The sequence below is a fragment of the Sapajus apella genome, unplaced genomic scaffold, assembly GCF_009761245.1.
Source record: "Sapajus apella isolate SASKATOON/1434 unplaced genomic scaffold, GSC_monkey_1.0 scaffold6, whole genome shotgun sequence".
NCBI lineage: Eukaryota > Metazoa > Chordata > Mammalia > Primates > Cebidae > Sapajus > Sapajus apella.
In genome coordinates, this window is record NW_022436946.1 from 32712509 (window position 1) to 32736256 (window position 23748).

Sequence of the window (23748 nt, forward strand, 5' to 3'; positions counted from 1 at the left end):
TCAAGTAGTGATGTGCAAATCAGCATTTCCTTTTCAGTATAAATATTGGGAACATGAACAAAGTTTGAGAAAGTTTTTCAATCTGAATTATAGAAGTTGAAATTAAAGTACTACTATTCTGACATAATATAAGATAATTCTATAAACCTTGAAATAGCATACATTAGACATGATCGGGTCTTCTGAGAAAATCCTTAATATAGTTCTGAGAAAGCTAAAAGTTTATCATATCTTTAGAGTGCTATATTGAGTCAAGTTTGAGAGTTTAAATCCGTGTTGTTTCATTTTGGCACTTAGTGACACACTGCTTTTTTCAATACATGTCATGGTTGTGTCACTACCCATTTGATTATTCCACTTTTGTATTCCCTAAATGCTGTCGATGAAGCCAGATGTAAAAGAGATGAGAAAAATATTCTTTTTTTAAAAAAACTAAAGTACGTTTTAATTTTTTTCAAAAGAACTTATTTTAAAGGATGCCTGGCTCATGGCAGATGAGAAATAAATATTTGTTAAATAAATATACCTATTCATGTTCAAAGACAACTAGCTGCTAATAATAAGTCAATCTATGTGATAAAAATAGACTATTACCATCCTAGGTGCCTTACATATATCATCTTGATTCATCCTTGTCGTAATACCACACAGCAAGCATGTTTTCCCTATTTGCAGGTAAGGAAAATGAGACTCGGAGAGATTAAGTAATTTGATCAAGTTCACATAGCCCATAAGTTGCCAAGTATGAATCTTACTCAGGTGTATAAGACCAGAAACCTAAAATCTTATTTGTCTTGAGCTCCTTTTGTCAACACATCAAGACATCTGAGCTACTTTCTTATTATCATCTCCGTAATAATGAAGAATATATAAAGAATGGTAAAATTCAGGTTTTAATGTATTCTTTTATTACTGAACCTGAAGCCGACCTTGTAGATCGGCCAGAGATTTTTAAGTCCGAGCATAAGTTTATGGCTGTTTCCACCATTTCCTATTCTTAAAGCCCTAGGCTGAGGTTCCTTGATGTTTGTTCATGAACACGCATTCTGATGAAATGCAGAGCATTCTAAAATACTTGCCTGCTAGTGGATCTTTAGAGATTTTCCAACAGCTGAGTGTTCAGAACAAATTTTCCCACCTTCACACCTCCTTAGGATCTCACACTTTCAGATCAGCCCACTGTGTGGGATGGTGAAGGTAGGTAAGGTAGGAGGGCAATAATGGAAAAATCTGACCTCAGAGGCTTTTACAACAGAGATCAAGCTGGTGTGCATAGTTGCTGAGCTGAGATTCAATGTGAAATAGTTGATGCTCTCCAGATATTTTAGTGACTTCCTCCTTGAGCTTTCAATCTTTTTGTCTTCTTGGATCTTGCAAAGAAGGAAAAGGACAGCTGAAAGATATCCTTTCATTTTCATCAAGACTGTATATCCCAGTTCTTAGAAAAAAGGCAAATAAATAGGAAGTAAGTTCGGTCTGAAACCACCAAATAAAAATTGACACGAGAATGCCATCTCTGTGTTTTTATACCTGTATTGAAATCACCCAGCCAGTCAATAATAATTTCTCAAATCTGCCTTGGCCAGGTGTAGCACTTTTGCTTTACAACATGCTTCCCCCTTGATTTCATGCTGTCTCCTCTTTGGCATTTTACTAGATCTTGTGGGGCTCTGCCAAGGGCACCAGACAGGCTTTCCGTCAGGAGTTTTTCCAGGCTAAGAGCCAAATAAGTGGCTTGGAGTTTTCCAGAACCTCCTTAACTGTTCTTTTCAGCCCTGATCATTTATAGTAGAGGCATGAGGGTGCAGGACATAATGGATTATGTCATTGGGTGATTTGCTGACTCTTCATTAGTAGGCAACATAGAGAAATCTGTAAGAAGAATGTGAGCTGTCAATACTGGGATGCAAGTGATAAGGAAGGAAGATTTTAAGAATGTGGTAATGGGAAATATCTGCCAATCTGGTCTGTCCTTACCAAAGGAAGAAAAAAATCCTCTAGCTTGGTAATGTGAAAGTTCTAATTGCAACCAGCAATCAACCTGATATTTGAGTCTCTATGTTCATTGTCACTTTCTCATAGTGTGGAGTTGGCTAGACTTGCATTGTAACACAGACATCCCACTGGAACTCTCAGGCCCAAGATGGAAAGCTGAGTTGCCTATCAGTAAGCAATACTTTTTAAATCTTGGAACCTTTTCATCATGATGTCATTTGGTTTCACAGCTCAGATTGCTTCCTAGCTGATATTCTTTCCATCCAGAGTAGCAATGTGTGCCTTGTGGGGCTTTGAAAATGCCTCGAGACTTTCACTCCACTTTTACTTATAAATAGACTTCCACTCCATCTAAATAAATTTCAGATTAAATTACACTTTATTAGTCTCTGAAATATTACCATAAATTGGAATTTAAAATAAACTGCAATGAGATCAAACCCAGTTGACACAAAAACATTAGGCTGCTAACATATTGATTGACAATTTATACTTTAAAATGTTAGTTGGGTAAATAATTTATTAAAATTCATTTAATCTAATTCTTGAGTTAATTTATTTTGGTTTCCATTTTGTATTATTTCTTTTAGGGAGGTTGGGAGATCCTTATCCTTTGCATTCTGTGGAACTATTGGTTTGAATTTTGATTTGTCCTGTTTATCCACAGGATACCAAAATTGGCAGTTTAGATGGCAAAACATAGTTCAAAAGTATACAGAAAGGCTCAGATAAACATTGTGCCCAATTTATTCATAGATTACTTAAATCTGTTACCTTTCACTGTGTAAAGACAGAGAGTGCCTTCAGCAAGATGAGCCATTGCTTTATTTTTAAAGCTCGCTTATGTCAACGCTTCCTATCCATGACTAGGTTGGCCACCGTTATTCAGGGGTGAGATCAGAGTTCTTTTCTTTCCTAGAGCTGCTTGCCATTTTCCCAACACCTGCCTTGCAAGTGACAGCTCTGTGGGTGTCCTCATAAATTACAAATCATGTGCCTTGGTTCTGATGCCTTGGGGCAAACACGAAGTTAGAAACTGTCCTGTAACTTTAGAACTGTAGCTGCAGGATGGGACAGCTGAGTAGAGAACAGAGATGCACCTCAGCAGGGGGCCTGTTAAGACTCTATCAGGCTGCCTGCCTGATGCTGGTGGACAATTTGTACCACTGGAAACTGAGTGTAAGCTGTAAGTTGGCAGGAGGAAGAACGGATGTATGTAAGATGGAGGTTTTTTTTTTTCTTTTTAGGGTCATCTTTAGGACTATGATTATATGGTAAAAATAAGCTCCCATTCAGCATTCTCACTTTGTTTAAAAACTTTTATTGAATTTTTTAAGTCTGAAAATGACTTTCTGATATCTGAATGGAATAAGAATTTTAATTTCCATACTTACCTGGCAGGGGAGATACCATGATCACCAAGGTGGTTTTCCCAGGGCGAGGCTTATCCATTGCACTCCAGATGTGCTGACCCCTGTGATTTCCCCAAAAGTGGGAAACTCGACTGCATAATTCATTGCAGTGGGGGACTGCGTTCGTGCTTTCCCCTGTTTTTAAGAAAAAAATTAAAAAAAAAATTTTAATTTCCTTCTTTTAACTTTCTTATTTCATGGATTCCATAACAAAGGCTCAAAGTAAACATAAAAACAACAAAAGAATGTAAATGTGCATGATGAGTAACTTTCTTTCCACATCATCTATCCTAGATATGTTACAGGGCTATTGTAGCTGATAGCCTAATAAGAAAACCTGTAAGTTAGCTATGGCTGTGTAGCAAATCACTCCAAAAACTTAGTGGCTTAAGAACAATGTATTACTTTCTAATGGGTAAGCAGGCCTGATGGGCAGTTCTGCTAGTCTAGGTGGCAATTAGCTGAATTCACTCAAGAGTCTATGGTTGGCAGCAGCTCTACAGGGCGGCATGGCTAATCTTAACTGAATTCCCTCATATATCTGAGGCTTCAGTTGGAATAATTGGGCAGCCTTGTTCTCTGTTCCAAGTTTCACCCTCTAGCAAACTGTCCTGAGCATATTATAATGAAGAAAACATAGGAACCAGAGGAGAATAAAAAAATGTGCAATTTTTTAAAAGTCTGTGCTTGTGTCAAGTTTGCTACTGTCCCACTGGCTGATGAATGTCATTCACTCTGGTGAATCCCAGAGTTGGTGTGGGAGGAGACATAATAACAAAGAGTGTGGATACATGGAGACATGAAAAACTGGGGTCATACATGCAATGAATTTTCCACACATGGCAAGAAGGAGAAATGTTCCATCTGAATTATTGATGCAACATGTATAATTAGTGTTTATTTTGAAGTATTTTATTATAGCCTGTTTCTTTGAAAATCAATCATCCAAAATGGATTAAAAATTAATTTTCAGTTGAAAAGAATTCTGATAATTGAATATAGGTAATGAGATTAAAACACTTTTTTTATTATAACACTGAGAAGCCTGCAAGCAAGTAAACTTCTGGACTCACCAAGAGATATGAAGGCATCTGAAAGACTTCTTTCCTTCTCGTCTCCCCCACCAATCTGCTAGGTGGTATTCCTTCACTTTGAATAAGTTTTTTTATGGCATTAAAACTAACACACAAAGGTCATGTCTTCAAAATTCTTTGGATGTATTACAACAGGAGACGCTGATATTTCTAGTTTTAAATGAGTAGAGAGTTAGAAGGAGAATTAGGAGATTTTCTTCTTTCCCACTCCTGAAATATGTGTTTTCCATGGATTGAGCCTGCAGTTGACCTGCATTGATATTTAATAGTACATTCATAGGATAAATTAGGTGCTTTGCTAATATTATGCATAGCAAGAAGAAAAGCTAATCAAGTTTCTTGACACATGGGTTTTGCCAGGTGTCCACTTTGGTCATGATGACATAGATATTCTCTTTTGCCTCCTGCTAGAGTGGAACTAAGACTCAGGGCCACACAGGCAGGCATGCACTATCTTCTGATTTAAAACAAAACATCATCTTCTTTACCAACACAGAGAAAAATCGTTCATGACATTGATGAGCTCCACTTTCTCTGTTTCTGACCTTCTAGTGTAGTAGAGGCAATTCTATGAAAAGGAAATGTAGTTAGAACTAGTGTGTGTTTGTGTGTGTGTGTGTGTGTGTGTGTGTGTCCTTCTTTTCTTTCCTCTTTATTTATTTTTTTTTTTAAGCAGCAATCACTTTGTCCTGGGAATCTGGAAGTTGGGTAACTGTTTAGTTTTTCTCAATGTGTGGGCCAGCAGCATCAGAATCACCAGAGAACTTGCTATACATGCAAATCCTGCGATTCTCCACTCCATACGCAGTCCATCAGAAACTCTGGAGGTAAGTTTCAGTGATCTGTTTTGATAAGCCCTATAGGTGATTCTGATGCATATTAAACTTTGAGAACCATTCACTGGAGCTTCTATAGCTATGCTATCAAAGAATGATAGCCACTAGCTAAGTGGAGCTATTTACATTTAAATGACTTAAATAAAATTTAAAAGTCAGTTCCTTATTACACTATCCATATTTCAAGTGCTCATTAACCACATGTCTAGTGGCTACTTTACTGCATGGCATAACTATAGAGAATTTCATTCATCATTGCAGAAAGTTATATTGCATGGTTTCAGTGTTTCATTCCTCTAGTTGACTTTCTGGGACTCAACATCCTTCAAATAACCCTCTCTAGTGTGCCTCACATTGTGATGGGGCAGGTCCTTGGCTTTTCTAAATTCAGGGGTCTTTTATTATCTTCAGACATCTTGGACATATTGCAGGCTTCCTTTCTTCCTTGTGTATCTCCTTTTTGCCATTTGTCCCTGGAGGCTGGAGGTAGAAATCAGGCAGCCCAGCGGCTATATCCCACTCACAGATGTTTCAACTGGCACATTAGAAATTGGGATATTTTACATTAAAATTTAAAAATTTTCATTTCTTTTGAATTGGAGAATCTGGCAACCTCCATTCCTCTGGATGTAATCTGCTGGGGGGTGGAAGCAGCTTTCTCCTTCAGTCGGGCAGGAACACTCAAGTTTGCCGCAGCCCTCACTTGCTTAACTTCGCTCATTCATGTTCTCTGCCTAACTTCCCATGTGAATTTGAGTAGAATGCTATAGGCTCTACTATAGAACCTGTCTTCCCTAGTTTCTCATTCTAACAGCCATTGGGATTCTCAGTATCTCTAAAGAATGATTCTTGACAAGCACTCTGATGACAGTTAGAATGATCTGTAGTTTCTTGATGGAAGAGCCTTTTAATTTTTCTGTTTTTAAATTAAATTTATTTTATTTTTTGAGACTAGATCTCGTTCTGTCTCCCAGGCTGGAGTGCATTGGTTTAGTCCCAGCTCATTGCAGCTGGCACCTCCCTGGCTCAAGCGGTCCTCCCACCTCAGTCTCCTAAGTAGCTGGGACTACAGGCCTGTGCTACTTTTTCTTTTTTATATTTTTTTGTAGAGATGGGGTCTTGCTATCTTGCCCGGACTGGTCACAAACTCCTGGGCTAAGCGATCCACCTCTCTCAGCCCCCAAAGTGCTAGGATTACAGTCATGAGCCACTGTGCCCAGTGCAATAGGTTTTTAAAAGAAAATTTTTACCAGGCCGTCTAAAGCAACAGAAATAAGTGGACCAGAAAAACAAAAGTGATAAACTCACAGATGACTTCTCACTTCTGAGGCAGGAACAAGGACCATAACTTCCCCTTTACTCAAAGCAGGGCTTACTCAATTGATTACGGAGCTTGTAAGTCTCTTCTGGAAGGACTTGCCCCAGGAATCAAGAGCACTTTACAAAAATGGCAGAATATTCTTCCTCGGACCCCATAGTGAGCAGAGAAACCTGACAGAGATGTAATGCCAATTGAAATCTTGTATTATGAGAAAAAGAAGCTGGAGCTATTTTTCTTATGAATGACTACGTTTTACTGCAATAACTGTTTTATGAATTGCAGAACTTTGTTTTTACTGAGGATCTCTGAAGTCAGTCTTTATTCCAGATTGATTACATCAACATTCATTTATGGGAATTAGTAAACTTCACTGGGGTTTCATTCTCTTCTCAAAGATTAGAGAGAACATCCGTGACAGACATAGCATCACCTAAGGAAAACTTACCTGAGTATAAACTGGTCAGTGAGGTGTGAAAAGCAGAGATTCTATCAGCATCATAGAATCTTATTTGCCCAGATTCACAAGCCAAGTTTGACTATCTTAATTGTGTCTGTCTTTGGTTAAGTAGGTCTTGTAATGCTTTTTTAAAAATATACTCAATGAAAAGCTGAAGGTTAAATGGAACACCAAATTGAGTAAAAGAGAAAAAAGAATTGTAAAATATAGTTACTCAAAAAGCATTTTCCTAGAGAGATAAGTTAAGAACCTTATCTTTGTTCACCAAGTTTCAGAGAAAATAAATGGTAAAATAGTCCCTTCAGTGGAGTTTTCTCTAAAATCCAGATCTGATCACGTCACCTACCCACTCCAAACCATGTAATGACTCCTGCTAATACTAGGTTACAATTTAGTTTATACTCTTTAATCTCTTCCAGTTTTGTCTCAACTTGCCTTTCCAGTTTCATTCATTACTATGTTTTTGAACACATCATACCGCAAGTCAACTTGTATACACATTTCTTTCGAAACCCTCTTGTCATTGTGTGTTTTAGTGTGTATTGTTCTTTCCGTTTGGAATAGTTATTTCTATTTTTCTCTTAAAATTCTGTTTATCCTTGTGAGGGTTAATACTGAGTGTCAACTTGATTGGATTGAAGGATACAAAGTATTGATCCTGGGCATGTCTCTGAGGGTGTTGCCAAATGAGACTAACATTTGCACCAGTGGGCTGGTAAAGGCAGACCCACCCTTAATCTGGGTGAGCACAATCTAATCAGCTGCCATAATGACTAGAATAAAAAGCAGGCAGAAACATGTGAAAAGAGAGACTGGCCTAGCCTCCCAGCCTACATCTTTCTTTCATTCTGGATGCTTCCTGCCTTCAAACATTGGACTCCAAGTTCTTCAGTTTTGGAACTCGGACTGGCTCTCCTTGCTCCTTAGCCTACAAATGGTCTATTGTGGTATCTTCTGATCGTATGAGTTAATACTTAATACACTCATATGATATATATATATTTCATAGTTCTGTCCCTGTGGAGAACCATAATATAATCCTTCAGTGCCTACTGCAGGCGATCTCCTTGGTGAAGCTCCTCATCTCTGTACACAAAATTGGTCCTATTTACATTTGGGTTCCAATATTGCCTTGAGTATATGTCTTTTAGCATTTATACTCTTTTGCAACATTGGACATGTATGTCTTCACTATTTGACTGTAAGCTTGTTGAGGGAAGGGTTTTTGCTTTGTTTATCCTAATGCTTATCTTTTGTCCTGGAACATAGCAGGAACGCATTAAATATTTGAAAAGATGATGATTATAAATATTAATCCCCCAATACATGAAGTATGTATGTATATGTACATAGTTATATACCTATAAGTATATATTCATATTGTTTCTTGTACTTTTACATATTTTATTGGGAAATAATATTTAATGCTTTTTTTTCAACTTTTAAGTTCAATGGTACATGTACAGGATATGCAGGTTTGTTACAAAGGTAAACATGTGCTATGGTGGTTTGCTGCACAGATCATACCATCACCTAAATATTAATCACAGCATCCATTGGTTGTTCTTCCTGTTGCTCTCCCTCCACTCGCCCCAACAGGCCCCAAGGCATGTTGTTTCCTGCAATGTGCTCATGTATGCTCATTGTTCAGCTCTAACTTATAAGAGAGAACATGCAGTGTTTGGTTTTCTGTTCCTGCATTAGTTTGATAAGAATAATGGCTTCCACTTGTATCCATGTCACTGCAAATGGCATCATCTCATTCCTTTTTATGGCTGCATAATATTCCATGGTGTATATGTACCACATTTTCTTCATCCAGTCTATCATTTGAGTTAATTCCATGTCTTTGCTATTGTGACTACAATGAACATACATGTGCATGTATCTTTATAACAGAATGATTTACATTCCTTTGGTTTTATACTCAGTAATGGGATTGCTGGGTCAAATGGTATTTCTGCCTCTAGGTACTCGAGGAATCACCACACTGTCTTCCACAATGGTTGAACTAATTTAAACTCCCACCAACAATGTAAAAGCATTCCTTTTTCTTCACAACCTTACCAGCATCTGTTTGTTTTGATGCTGTAGTAATAGACATTCTAACAGGCATGAGATGGTATTTTGTTGTAGTTTTGATTTGTTTTTCTCTAATGATCAGTGATGGTGAGCTTTCTTCATATGTTTATTGGCCACATGTATGTCTTTTTTTGAGAAGTGTCTGTTCATATCATTTGCTCATTTTTTAATGTTTTTTTCCTTGTAAATTTAAGTTCCTTGTAGACTCTGGATATTAGACCTTTGTCAGCTGGATAGATTGCAAACATTATCTCCCATTCTTTAGGTGTTCCATGCTGTTTAGTGATGAGTCCTGAAAGGAAATACCATGTCTGTATAATTTTCTTTGTGCACTAATTGAAAAGTACCTTGTATGATGCGGATACTTGTGTTAGTTGACTACTGTTCCTTAACAGAACACTCCAGAACTTAGGGGCTTAAAGCAATGATGATTTAATATTTCTTCTAAATCTACAGTTTGTCTGAAGAGTTCTGCTGGTCCCGGCTGGCCTGGATTGTGGTTCTGCTGATTGCTTGATTGAGGCTGACTGCCCTGTGGATTTGTTTAGGGCGACTTTGCACTACTTCAGGCAGTTTCATGTGAGTCTAACTTTGTTTTTGTGGTGCTAGCAGGTGGCCAAAGAGGAAATGAAAATGTGCAAGTGATTTTTGAAACCTCTGCTTGCACAGTGTTTGCACTTTCTCATGGCTAAAGCAAATAATGGCCAAGCTACTACTACTATGTAGCTATTAATGGCACTACTAAGAGTTGTGGATACAAAGGCATATAAACAATGCAATCCATCACAATGCTTAATAAATATATAAAAATAATTATATTTTAATGTTGCAATATAGTAAATAGAAGATGATACTTTTCCCCTAAGGCCTATTATAATCTCAATCCAGCTTAGTGACTCCTTCTAACCCCTGTTTCCTCTCATCTGTAAGGAATAATTATACCCACTACACAGAATTTCTGTGAGAATTACCTGAAATAATTAATATGCAGTCCTTGGCATGAAGCTGTCCTCTACATTCATTTGTCCCCTTTTTCTACCCTCCTCTTCTCTCTAGTTTCCTGTGTAAACACCCTCAGGTTTTCACTGTCTGACCATGTTACATGAACCTACTAAAAAATATTTTAGCAGTAGAAAAGATGTCTTTCAGAGATGAATCAACTGACTTAGACATACAGAAGTAGAGTCACCTTGAAATATCTTGAAAAGAAATTCTCATATTATATAACATCAGTGAAAAGCATAGTTCATCATTATTACATATTGCAGTCTTTGCCAGGAGTTGTGGGCACAATCTGATCCCACGTACTTTGTTTTATGTGAACATGTTGCTTAGTAACCTTGTGTTAAGGGAAAATGGACAAGACAGCTATCTCAGGCATTTCTAACTCAGGTCAGCACCATTATATTCTTGGTATAAAATTGGAAAACTTTACTCAAGGTCAATGAATTCAACATTTTTCCTTTTTTCTAGTCTTTTTCTCTGCAACACCAAATTTAAACTTCAAATATTAGCTACAGAGCAAGCTTAAATCATCATTAAATTTAGGTTGGATTGTTACTATTCTTTAGTATCTCATACTTGACACATAATAAATACTCAAAATGAGTGAATATTGATTGCTTAAAGTTTAATATCTATTACAGAAAATCTAGTTAATAAACAATTTAGACTAAAAGTCAAAGTTGTAATGAGGTCTACATATTTGTTTATGAATGGATATTAATAATCCATTCAGCATTTATTCAATTTTATAAATAAATGATACTGTTATTGAGGGTTTCATTATTTAATTCAATTACATATTATTGAGTGCCTTTTAAATGTCAAATATTTTGCTGGGCACTGGGTATGCCAAAATACAAAATGCCTTATTGTACAGGACAGTGAAAAATGCTGATAATTGGTCCTGTGGCAACAGTGAACCAGAAAACCTCTAATTCATCATGACTGTCATGGGTATCATGATTGTCTTATGTACTCTGTTCATGGATGCAGTCTCTGCCACAGGTCTGGAGTCAGCCAGCAATTATTTTGCAATAGGAGAATGGTTAATAGCTAATGGATGCATGGCTTTACTCCAAAACCCCAATGACTGTAATTACCTATTGGCTGGTCAAGCTTGGGTCTCATTCCTACTCTTAATGCTGTTTTGTGTTGACAAGAGGTAGGACCTGGTGGAAATGGGATCTAGGACTTCTTTGGATTTTGTTCTGGGATGGCAAACACCTAGATTCACTATCACACAGTGATGATATAAAATGGGATGGGTAATTTTTTAATGGAAATTAAGAATGAGAGGATGTGGAATGGATGCTGGCTGCGTAAAATATAACACATGTTAGGATACTAACCACATTATACCTAGCTCTCTCAATGATTTCATGATCTTTGTACCTGTTAGAATATTATTCCCTCTTTCAATGTTACAGATGAAAAATCTAATCGCCCTTTTCGACCTTCTCAAAATCACTTTTTTCTTTTGATAACCCTACAGTTTTTCTGAAATAAAATAAGCAATAAATCATATACTGCCTAATGGTACTCTCTGACAGCCACTAAGGTCTCTGAGAGAATAGACTGTATCTCATTCACCTTTGGACTTTCTACAGCAGGGAGGCACATTTCCCACACTGTGCTGGTCCAGCCATTCTCAAAGGCTTCCAGGCTTGTCTTCTAGGTACTTAGAACTTTGCTCACATCAGTGAGGAAGAAGGCAACCTACTCTGATGGAATCCCAGAAAATCTGCCTAGCACAAAAGCATACATTTTTCACTTCCCCTTTAAAAGAATTTTTCTTTCCTATTTCCATGCTCATTTATGCTTTCTAATGGACATGTAGAGTTGTAGGCTTGTTCACCTCTTCAAACTAACTCTTAAACTTCACTAAATTCACACTGTACATAAATTTTAAATGCATAAGAATCACTTTAACCTGTACACTAAAAAATCACCAAAGTAAAATATATTTTCCTTAAGAGGGTAAAGTACTGGTGTCTTAGGTGAGTACCTGTAAAACCAGACCCTGAGACAAACATGAGAACACAAGTAGGTTATCTGGGAGTTTATTTCAGAGAATACCAGATGGGGAGTAAGGAACTAAGTCAGAAATGCAGACCTGTCTGTGCATTAAAGTTAAATCAAATGGTTTGAGTCTGTTATTGTATTTTGTTTGATTTTAATTTTGGGAGAATAAACACATTCCTTTTTTCTTGGATTGTAGATTACATAAAGATTTTCCCATTGAATGAAGGTTGTGTTTGTGTACCTATGTATTATATGTGTATACATATGTGTTTATATATGTCCTAAAGATTAAAGATTGATTTTCAGCATCTCAAAATAAATTTTAGAAACAGTTAAGATGATTTCAGTGGATTTTGCTTGTTTCTCTGAAAACCAAAATAACTTACTTAGTAAAAGTTGCTCGTCTCACTGTTGTTCAGTCTCTTTGAGACTAACCTCAGCAATTATAAAAAATGTAGGCAACTTTCTCTTAGGTCAGCCATTTCATCACCTATGAGGATTAGCACTGTAACACATGTTTGTGCTTAAATACCCCTTAAAAGGTTTTGAAAAAGAACCTTTAAGATATTTATTATTTTAATTAATAAATTAATAAAGTTTAAGTATTTACAGTGAACTTATTAATTCATGTATTGAAAATATCAACCCTTATTAATAAAACTGTTATAATCATGATTGAAAGTATTTTATTCATCATACTCTCACAACTTTCTATGTAAAAACATATACAAATTTAAAAAATATATTTCCTTGAAGAAAGAAATGTTAATACTCTTCTCTGTGCTTTTTATGATATTTTTTTCTAATTTTATATTTTCAATAGTTTTGTTAATTTCCCTCAGGATACTGAAGCTTTACTTAATCCTATTCTTTTTCAGTAAGGTAGAGAATTCCTGTTTCAAGTCTTTATAAATAAAATCTCTTCTCTTACCAGAGCAGAAAAGGACAGATACTTAGATGTTTGGTTGGCAAGGCAGGGACTGAGTCCAAATGCTACCGATACAAATATTCAACCAAATCCTTTCATTTTCAACTCTGCCACTCACTGTGGTGATTTTCTCAGTCCTTGAAGGCCAGAAGCTATCATGGGCTTAAAGTCCACCTGCCTTCCACTCTCAGTGCCTCCATTAGCTTACTCAACTATGATAAGACAATAGGCCCTTTAACATCTAATTTTGATCTAAGCATTGTTGGCATCTCTTAACTATTCATATGTCTGAATTAATGTTTTAAATACCTTTTATTGTTATTCTAGTAGTGTCTAGGGAGAGAGAGGATATTACATGTATATGTATATGTGTGTGTATATATATATACGCACACACACATACATATGTATATGTATATGTGTGTATATATATACGTTATATATACACACACACACATACATATACACAGAGAGAGAGAGAGAGAGACAGAGAGAGAGAGAGAAGAGAGAGAGAGAAGAGAGAGAAAGGACCTTGCCCTCATGTCGTCTGAATTATGCATTAGAGAGATACTGAACCTCTTTGATCCCTATGACCTAGTGGATACAAATATTGGGATGATTTATGTGATATTAGAGAACAGTTTTTATTTTTCTCTTATCATTATCAAAAATTAAGTATTTGAATTGATTACCTTTTGCTTGATTTTAATCATCTCTGTATGTTTTCCATAGAAATGCTGATCTGTTTTATGGATAATTTTTCTATGTAGCTTAGGGCTAAGTGGGCTGTTATTTTTTTTTAACCAGGTGGAAGATTCAACATAGTTTACTATTATTTACTTGAAAGATTAGCAAATAACAAAACATGGTTTTAGCTATAATTAGACAAGGGCAGGGATACACAGACACACACACACACACACACACACACACACACACGCAATTTTCCCTCCAAATTTGGGAACGCATGCACTTTACACAGAAAAATTTGCTCTGTATAAATAAAAACTGCTTAATTTCTAGAAAAAGGAACTATTTCTGGTTCCTTCTATGGAGCAGATAGGTATAGGAATAGAATTGTAATGGAAAATTCACTCAGAAGAAAAGCAGATACCTAGAGCCAGCCTCCATATCCTTTCACTGAGCCAGCTGCTTAGGAAACATCAGTTTGAGATATGTCCAAATATATCAATTTGGCCTCTAATTCTAGGCTTAAATTTACCAAACACTACTGAATGTCACTGAAGTTGCCAGCGACTAAAGAGACATCAACCTCTCTGTGCAGTCTGTGAGCCTTTCTGTAAGGAAACCATTATTCTACTACTCAATTAACTGCTAAGGAGACAGAAAACTATGTGCCCAAGAGAGAAGGCCTTCCTTTGTGACCTAATCAAAATCCAATGGCTTCTGAAAAGGGCTTGAAAACATCATTAATTAGGAAGGATGCCTAAATTTGGCATTCAAGGAAATGGTGTACAAATCTAATAATAAAGGCATAAAGAATAAAGTCCCCACACCACAAGGTTGCCCAGACTCTTCCTGACTTACGCAGCAAGGCTTCTAAGTTCCATTTGGAACTCTTAATTATTGGTTAACTGTTTAAATCTAATAGTGGATAACTGAGAATCTATTTATATGTTTATCTCTCTGGTGTTTATTCGATCTCCCAAAAGAACAATGCATAAAACCAAGAATGGGAAATACAAGTGTAATTTATGTTTTAAATCATTATAAGCAAAACAAAATTAGAGAGACAGAGAAAGCATGGGATGTATACAATCTCAGGATCCATTTAGAAATGACTTTTTGACTTTAACCCCTGAGCTATAGTAGATGGATGTCAATATTATTTGCACAAATAATAAATATATAACTTATTTCCTGTGTCACCATCATTCTAGTTAGTCATAGATGATACAGATTCCTTAATCTGATGTAAAAAGCTGAAAAGAATGCAAAAATTGATTGTCAAGGCATTGAAGCTGATAGAGTCAAATTGTTGTAAATGCCTAAGCAGATTCTTCTTGGATGTCTGTTTCACCATCATATTCATAAAGTAGCTGGAAAAGACAGATGTTAACCTGATCTGTAAAATGGTGGGGTACAGAGTAAAGTTTAATTACAATTTTGGTTTTCATGCTTCTTCTGTAGACCATTTACTGAAGAAAAACAATCCCTAACTATTCTTACATGACATATGAAAACAATGAGTTAGATGGAACTTCTTTTTTGGATTTAATGACCTCTGGTTTTGATCAACTTAAATGATAATTTATATATTTTACTAGTAGTTGAAATTGTGAAGCTATCTTAAATAGATTAAGATTTGACTGCTTTAATAAAGAAACTAACACTGTTTCAGTGGTTTAAAGTTGATAGTCTCTTTACTTTTCATATGAAAATTCAGAAAGGGTAATCTGAATTTTTGGATCATTATGCTCCATGCAGTCATCCAGAGAACAATGTTATTCTCATTTTATTTTTCTGCCATCCCTTAGGACATTGTCCTTCTTTACACAGGGGTAAACAAAGTTGCAGTCACATTGGGTTGCAGATGGCAAGAGAAGGGCTCCTCAGTGTCCCAAGAAGCAAAACTTAAGTGGCATACCACTTCCACTCATTGGCAAGGCATTAGTTCTAACAGCCAGGCTTAACTACAAAAGAGGCTGGGAACTTGAGACCTAGACTAGTGGTCAACAAACTTTTTCTGTTAAGGGCCAAATAATAAATATGTTAGATTTTTTAGCCAGACTCTACCACGGTAGTATGAAAACAGTCACACACAATAGTCAACAAATAGTTATGACTGCTTTAATTAAACTTCATGTACAAAACAGACAAGCATCCTGCCAACGTCAGACATAGACTGTCATATATATGGCCAAGCCTATCATTATAGAAGGGGGAAGAAACTTTTGCTCAAAGCCAGCAGCCTCTGCTATAGCACCAAAAGATTTTAAAAATAAGTTTCATGCTTAGGTAACTAGATTTTTTGCCAATTTTACACAGGAACCACACAAAGCCAATATTTGGTTTGTAAATTATCTTCTAGATTAGAAAAAGAAAATAGAAACAAACAAGAGTCATGATATTTAATAAGACACAAAGAGTTTTATTTACTGTTTCTTCAAGCTGCACTAAGCTGGAGGTTGGAAAATATTTTTATTCTCATGAGGTTTTTGTTTTGATTTTAATATTTTTTTGTCTTGTTTAATTGACAAGTCTAATACCTTTAATTAGGTTAACCCTCCAATAAAGCTCTTCCAATATTGCCTGTCAATGGATGAATTTAAAGTTTGTACCATATTATCAGGCTCTTAGAATAGATATTTTATACAGAAAAAGTGGTTGTGATAAAGTTAGCTGCAAAATCTTTGATCCTCCTTCCATCCAGGAGTGAGGTACGTTTTCTTCCCAATTAAACAACAAAATACAGCAGAAGCAGTGCTGTGCTAGTCTCCAGGACAGGTTCACTTCTTAACTCTTGAGAAACTTTCTCTGGAAGCCCTGACCAACTATGTAGGAAGCCTGATGACACTGAGACTGCCATGTGCAGTAGGCTAGTGTAGAGGCTTCTGTGACAATCCCAGCTTTCCAGCCATCCCAAGACACAGACTTGAGCGAAGCTGCCTTAGACTCTCCAAGTCAGTGAAGCAGCCAGCTGAGCGCTACCCAATGCCTTCAGTCAAAGCCATATAGAACAGAAAAAAATGGGCCTGGTAAGCCCTACTCAAATTTCTGACTCACAAAAATTATGTGATGTCATAAAATGGCTGTTGCTTCACATTGCTACCTTTTATAGTACAGTCATGTGTTACTTAATGATGGGGATACATACTGAGAAATGTGTTGTTAGAATGTGCAAACATCATAGGATGTACTTACACAAGCCTGGATGGTGTAGCCTACTACACACCTAACCTGTATGATGTAGCCTATTGCTCCTAGGCTACAAACCTGTATAGTATGTTACTGTACTGGATACTGTAGGCAATGGTAACATGACGGTAATATTTGTGTAGCTAAACATATCTAAACATATAAAAGGTACAGTAAAAATATGATATTGTAACCTAATGGAACCACCCATTGTATATGCAGTCCGTTGTTGACCAAAAGGTCATTATGCAGTACATGTCTGTAATTTGTTACGTAGCAATAGACTTCAAGAAAAGGAAAAGAAAAGAAAAAAACTCTCAATATGTTGTTGCTATATATTTTTTCTTAATTTGATGCTAATGCTAGTTTTTATTAATAACAATTTTTAACTTAGGTTACAATGATCCTTGAAATGTATTTTCATAATAATAATCTGATCTAAAATTTACTATAAGGAAAAAAACCCTGCTTATCCAGAAATACAAATGTTTAAAATAAATAAAAAGAATCTGAAATTCAAATTCAACTAAAAGGACCCTAGTAGAAGGTTTATATAACTCAAAATGAAAATCCATAAACAAGGTTAAAATATCAGAGTGAAGATAGAAAAGGTCCTTCTTGCAAGCCATGTGCAAGGTGGGAGGTGACATGTTTTGTGGAAGGGCCAAAGTGCTTTGCAGTCAGATAGGCCCAAGGTAATAATCCATCCAGTGGTTGGGTGACCCAGGGCATGTTACTTCTCCTCCCCCCTGAGCTTGGGTTTCCTGAGCCATAAAATGGGGATAAAACTGTCTTCCTCATAGGGTTACTATGAGGATTAAGGGAGATAATGTACACAAAGCACTTGGCAAAACACCTGCTATGTGGTAGGTGCTTAATGAAGAGCTGTTTCCTTCTCTTTTTCAGCAAAAAAGTGAAGGAAATTGAAAACACTGGTAATTTGTATATAGAGGGTAACTGCACAGAAACTCTTCAGCTTCTGATTCTGAACATTATGGAGAGCTCCAATTTCTTGATGTGTTAGTGAAAATCGGCAAACAAAAGAGAAGAAAAAACTGAGAAGCAAATGGATTTTTTTTGTTCATGTGGAAAAAGCAGGACTTTCAATCAAAGCATAAGCATTTTGGGAAAAATCTTCATTTCATTCTGGAGAATGCTGTGTTCTTCCAAACTTACATAACTTTTATTTTCAAAAAGTTGAACCTGGACTTGACCAAATGGCAGAACATTAATACTTGATAAAAATAGTGGAAACTGTCTCCCAAGCATTCATTTCTATGGAGTACAGTATTCAGAATTAAAAAAAAAAAATAGCAGGGCTTTTCAAAGACACTAATTTTCTCAGCCTGATTGCTGAATATTCTCTTCAGGTCATTTTTCGTATTCTTTAAAGTTCTGCTTAATATTATATGTGGTAGTAACTTGAAATTATAGGCATGGAAAGTCAACTTTCAACCTTGAATTTCCAGTTGTACTTATATAAGGGTAATAAAAAAGCAGTAACAAGAATGTGGAGTACTCATATCTCAGCAGCTGGGCTTAAAACAAAAGTTACACCTTTAGTTTTCCTGGAAAATTAAATAATTGAACAATTATTTTCAGTAAATAAAATTTATTAAATCCATCTACTTTTAAACACATTTATTTTGTTTTCAAGTTTCTCATCTATATTGTTCCAAAAAGGATTTAGAGGATATATAAAATAGAAAATTATACAAAATTATGATTAATAAGAAAGAAGAGAACAAGCAAGTATAGGGATATACAATTATAAACTATAGCCAAAATTGTGACTAGCACAATGGATACAAACAGATTTTGTATAGTAGCTACTATTTGACACAGTGTTGATGCTAAACTTATGAGCAGCCAATGGGAAAATTTAAGTCAGTGCCTAGGTGCTCAAGGGAAGCACAACCATTCCTAATGAGGATGGTATGTAGTGTGTGCTTATTTAACGATATCCCTACAGATTTTCATAAAAATCACATAAAACTGAAAAAAAAATCATTTTTATATTATTTGTCCTGGTTTATGGCCAGAAAATATCAGCAACATACACACCACACACACACACACACACACACACACACACACACACGAACTTTGTATTTTCAGTTTTTTTTAACTTATGACTTATATAATGTATTATATGTATAAATATGTGTATATTTATTTATATATAATGTATCTTATATATGAATATATAATGTGAGTAGCTTCCCCAGGCTCCACAATACCATTGAGCAAGGCAGGCAGTAGGTGAGAGAAATTAGCTAAGGCGTAAGAAGCTAACAACCAATTCAATAGTACTACTCTGTGTTCCAATCTCAAGGAAAAATATGGGCTTGTCCTCTGTTCTTCCATAGACACCTCTCAGGTCTCTATGATGTCTTTCACCTAATATAACCCTCTTTGTGCAAGCTTGGTTTGAATTCATCTATGTGCGGGATTTTATTTTTTATTTTATTTTTGAGACGGAGTCTCACACTGTCGGTTGGGCTGGAGTGCAATGGTGCAATCTCTGCTCACTGTACCCTCCGCCTCCGGGTTCAAGTGATTCTCCTGCCTCAGCCTCCCTAGTAGCTGGAATTACAGGTGCCCACCACCACGTCCAGCTGATTTTTTGTATTTTTAGTAGAGACGGGGTTTCACTACTTTGGCCAGGCTGATCTTGAACTCCTAACTTTGTGATCCACCTGCCACAGCCTCCCAAACTGCTGGGATTACAGGCGTCGGTCTAAATTAGGTTTTCTCTAATCCCTCTGCTTTCTCTTACCCCGTCTAGGTAGAATTTGTTCAGCTGTTCCCACAGCCACTGTAGTAGTTCGTCCATAGAGCGGGCTCAGCACAGAAATAATTTTAGAATTGTGCAGCATATTTCTATTCTCCTCCTCAACCATAATTATGAATTCCTTGAGGGCAAGCACTGTGCCTTTCCTATTTCTTATTCTATTCCCCCCTTTCCACCACAACCTACTGGTGAGACTCTAGAATATTATTTAACCCATAGTAGGTACATATAATAAAGATTGCTTTGAATTGTCTTGCTTTTCAGTGTTGTCCTTGGCATGTAGTTCAATGTGACCAGTTACATCAGTAGAAATACTGAGAAACACAGAGGAGAGATTTGTTGTGCAAATTGTATTTACAGTGTAAACTGTACTTCTGGGTCCAGCCATTCCTTGGATACAGTAGAATTCTATTTTAACATCCTGAAGTGCCTTATATTTACAGGACAGTTTGGATCGTGCTCTGTTTTTTTGTGTGAAATGAAGTCCATGACCTCTTATTTCATGTCCTCCAACTCTGGCCGATTTCAGTGAGCATCGTGGAATTTGTATTTTCAGTGCTTTTTTAAAAAACTTATGATTTGTTTAGCACACTGTGCCAAGCCATTAATAAAAATCAAAAGCCCATGGAAGCTTTGCTAATCTACTCTCCTTTTAACTGGCAGGTGTATGAAGGCTGCTTACACGCAGCAAAGCTTTAGAGGCAGTGGATGTCTCCTTTCAATGGAGGGAAAATGTTGAGCTTTAGTCTTGTTTGTTGAAAGGAGATGAAAAGAAGCCTAAAAACGCTTATGGAAAGGGAATGGACCGACAGAATAGCTGAGAAGTCACAAAAGGAAGATGTCGGTGAGGAGCCCTCTGTCTATTTGCTAAGCAGTTTCTAAGCAACTTTTAATGGAAGGTCAGACATAAGCAAGATAAAGGGAGGAGGAAACAATGTTATTTTACACAATAAAATGACTATGAATTCTGTCAGTTAAAGGGGAAAACAGACAGTTTGTGTGTGTGTGTGAATAGGAATGAAAATCTTTCATAAAAGTGTTTATCAAATTTGAGCAAGTGTAAGAATCCTGACAAAGTGAATATATTATGATTAAAAAGGCTTTCATAAGACACACTGGGATTTGTCAAAAAGTATTGACACCTCATTTTCCACCATTCCAATCCACAGACATTTCATTCATTTATTTATTACATAAATATTTAATGTGCTCCTTTGGGTCAGACACCATGCTAGATCTACAGGGAGGCAAAAGCCCCAGGCTCTGGCTCTGAAGTACTGAGTCCAGTCTGTTCCAGTTAGTTGTGGACACAGGGTCCCTGGAGAACAGGCACCTTGGCATCTCTGGGGTATCAGGACAAGCTTCTTAAGGAAGGCAGATTAGGGCAAATCTTGAATGACTTTCTCAGGTCTTCTTTTGTTTTCTTCATTCAGATGACTTTTTAATATTTTTCCTTTTACTGAAAGAATAAAAAAATTACTTTTTCCATGTCTTTGCTATTGTGAATAGTGCTGCAATAAACATACAGGTAAACATATCTTTATAATAGAATGATTTATATTCCTTTGAGTGTGTACCCAATAATGGGATTGCTGGGTCACATGATATTTCTGGTTCTAGATCCTTGTTTTTCCATTTGTTTGTGTCCTCTTATTTTCTTGAAAGTGGCTTGTAGTTCTCCTTGAAGAAGAGTGCATCCTTTGTTAGCTGTATTCCTAGGTATTTTATTCTCTTTGTAGCAATTGTTAATGAGAGTTCATTTATGATTTGGCTCTCCGCTTGTCTATTGTTGGTGTATAGAATGCTTGTGAATTTTGTGCATTGGTTTTGTATCCTGAGGCTTTGTTGAAGTTGCTCATCAGCTTACAGAGTTTTGATGCTGAGACGATGGGGTTTTCTAAATACAGAATCACATTGCCTGCAAACAGAAAATTTGATTTCCTCTCTTCCTATTTGAATACCCTTTATTTATTTCTCTTGTCTAATTGCCCTGGTCAGAACTTCCAATACTATGTTGAAAAGGAGTGGTGAGAGAGGGCATCCCTGTCTTGTGCTGGTTTTCAAAGGGAATGCTTCCAGCTTTTGTCCATTCAGCATGATATTGGCTGTGCATTTGTCATAAATAGCTCTTATTATTTTGAGATATGTTTCATCAATTCTTGGTTTATTGAGAGCTTTTAACATGAAAGGATGTTGAATTTTACCAAAGGCTTTCTTTGCATCTACTGAGATAATCATGTGTTTTTCGTCTTTCGTTATGTTTATGTGATGGATTGCTTTATTGATCTGCATATGTTGGACCAGCTTGCATCCCAGGGATGAAGCCAACTTGATCACGGTGGATAAGGTTTTTGATATGCTGCTGGATTCAGTTTGCCAGTATTTTATTGAGGATTTTCACATTAATGCTCATCAGGGATATTGGCCTGAAGTTTTCTTTTTTGTTATGTCTCTGCCAAGTTTTGGTATCACAATGATACTGACCTCATAAAATGAGTTAAGGAGGAGCTCCTTCTTTTCAATTGCTTGGAATAGTTTCTGAAGAAATGTACCAGCTCCTCTTTGTAGCTCTGGTAGAATTTGGCTGTGAATCCATCTAGTCTTGGGCTTTTTTTAGTTAGTAGGCTATTTATTAGTGCCTCAATTTCAGAACTTGTTATTGGTCTATTCAAGGATTCAACTTCTTCCTGGTTTAGTCTTGAGAGAGAGTATGTGTTCAGGAATTTATCCATTTCTTCTAGATTTTCTAGTTCATTTGCATAGAGGTGTTTATAGTATTATCTGATGGTATAGTACTTCTGTGGGGTCAGCAGTGATATCCCCTTTATCATTTTTTATCGTGTCTATTTGATTCTTTTCTCTTCTCTATTTGTCTAGTTAGTGGTCTATCTATTTCATTAATTTTTTCAAAAAACTGGCTCCTGGATTCATTAATTTTTTGCAGGGTTTTTTTGTGTCTCTCTCTCCTTCAGTTTCACCCTGATCTTAGTTATTTCTTGTCTCCTGATAGCTTTTGGGTTTGTTTGCTCTTGCTTCTCTAGTTCTTTTCAATGCAATGTCAGAATGTCTATTTGAGATCATCCCAGTTTTCTAATGTGGGCATTTCATGTTATAAATTTCCTTCTTAGCATTGCTTTAGATGTGTCCCAGAGATTCTGGTACATTGTCTCTTTCTTCTCATTGGTTTCAAAGATCTTCTTGCTTTCTGTCTTAATTTTATTTACCCAGGAGTCATTCAGGAGCAGGAGCAGGTTGTTCAATTTCCATGTAGTTGTGTGGTTTTGAGCTTGTTTCTTAATCCTAAGTTCTAATTTGATTGCACTGTGCTCTGCGAGACTCTTTGTTATGATTCCATTCCTTTGCATTTGCTGAAGAGTATTTTACTTCCAGTTATGTGGTCAATTTTAGAGTAAGTGCCATGTGGTACTGAGAAGAATGTATATTCTGTTGTTTGGGGGTGGAGAGTCTGTAGATGTCTATTAGATCCACTTGACCTAATAGGGCTAAATTCAATTCCTGAATATTCTTGTTAATTTTCTGTCTTGTTGATCTGTTTAATGTTGACAGTGGGGTGTTAAAGTCTCCCACTATTATTGTGTGGGAGTCTAAAGTCTCTTTGTAGGTCTCTAAGAACTTGTTTTATGAATCTGTGTTCCCCTGTATTGCATGCATATATACTTAGGATAGTTAGCTCTTCTTGTTGAATTGATCCCTTTATAATTGTGTAATACCTTTCTTTGTCTTTTTTGATCTTTGTTTGTTAAAAGTCTGTTTTGTCAGAGACCAGGATTGCAACCCCTGCTTTTTTCTGCTTTCCATTTACTTGGTAAAATTTCCTCTATCTCTTTATTTGGAGCCTCTGTGTGTCTTTGCATGTGAGATGAGTCTCCTGAATACAGCACATAAATGGGTCTTGACTCTTT

General features: G+C 36.4%; 1 long non-coding RNA gene and 1 other non-coding gene across 2 annotated transcripts; one reads left to right on the forward strand and one right to left on the reverse strand.

Annotated features, from left to right (window-relative positions):
* The first annotated feature begins 3381 nt into the window (after positions 1 to 3381).
* Positions 3382 to 3545, forward strand: LOC116549847. Its single transcript, XR_004268122.1, has one exon. It is a non-coding gene; the product is annotated as a U1 spliceosomal RNA (small nuclear RNA).
* On the reverse strand, positions 3427 to 4197 carry LOC116549044. The gene is made up of 3 exons (XR_004267684.1): positions 4184 to 4197; positions 3619 to 3623; positions 3427 to 3535 (listed from the first exon to the last, which is right to left on the reverse strand). It is a non-coding gene; the product is annotated as an uncharacterized LOC116549044 (long non-coding RNA).
* Between the last annotated feature and the right edge of the window lie 19551 nt (positions 4198 to 23748).